This window comes from Suncus etruscus, chromosome 10 (assembly GCF_024139225.1).
Source record: "Suncus etruscus isolate mSunEtr1 chromosome 10, mSunEtr1.pri.cur, whole genome shotgun sequence".
In the NCBI taxonomy this organism is placed as follows: domain Eukaryota; kingdom Metazoa; phylum Chordata; class Mammalia; order Eulipotyphla; family Soricidae; genus Suncus; species Suncus etruscus.
Window position 1 is genome coordinate 5,292,319 of NC_064857.1, and position 1,136 is coordinate 5,293,454.

The window sequence follows — 1,136 nt, forward strand, 5'->3', positions numbered from 1 at the left end:
CATTGAGAACAGACAAGTGGTGAAAGAAACTGGTACATCTACACAATGGAATACCATATAGCTATTAAGAAAAATTAAGTCATGAAATTTGCTTATACATGAATGGATATAGAGAGTAGTATGCAGATTTTAAATGAGTCAGTACCAGAGGTGTAAACATATACTGTTTCCATTCATATGTGAGATATGAAAAACTCATGTGGTAATTATACCCAAAATCAATAGAAACAAGGTCAAGGAGAACTGGTCCATGCTAAGAAACTTGCTACAAAGATCAGGGAATGCATTTAAAGCAGAGAAGAGATCACTATGACAATGATAGTGGAAAGTGACCATTCTGGATAAGAACTGGGTGCTGATAGATGGTAAAATGATTCTCTCTCAGGAGCAATATTGCCAACCATAGTAGCAATACTGTGAAAAGGCAAAAATGGAGAGAGATACAGTAAGATAGAGAAGATGAATGTCTGCCTTAGATGCAAGCAAGGAGGAGAGGAGGGGAACTGGGTACGTTGGTGATTGGAAGTGTGTACTGGTGAAGGGTCAGTTGTTGGACATTGTATGACTGAAACTCAATCATGAACAACTTTGTAACTGTATTTCATGGTATTTTTATGAAAAATTTATTTAAAAAACACACTCCAACTCCAAAAAAGAGCATTTTTGTTAATTTCAGATTTTCTCTGGTTGAATCTTAAAAATGCAGAAAATCATAATAGCATAGAATCAGTACTCTCCTTATTGTTAGTTAAAAGAAAAATAAAATTCCTTAATTGAAAAAAACAAAAAAAAATTATAGACAGGTCAAGTTGAAATTAAAATAGTCAACACAAGTCCATATATATTAATAGTACTAATAAGTGTAAGTAGATTAAAAATTACCAGTTAAAGAGGGCAATTTTTATTTTATTATCAAAGCATAAGCTAGATATATGCTCTTGGCAAGAGACATACCTCAACATGAGAACTGCACATTTGTAAGGGAAAGCACAGAAATGGAAATATCAGGTGAATATAATGGCAAAAATACTGTAAAGCAGCCATATTATTATTATCTTATTAGTTGATTAAATCAGTTTTGAGATCAGTTTTGTTAAAGATGATCTCTGCGTCCTGCTCCTGACAGTTGTTTTGCA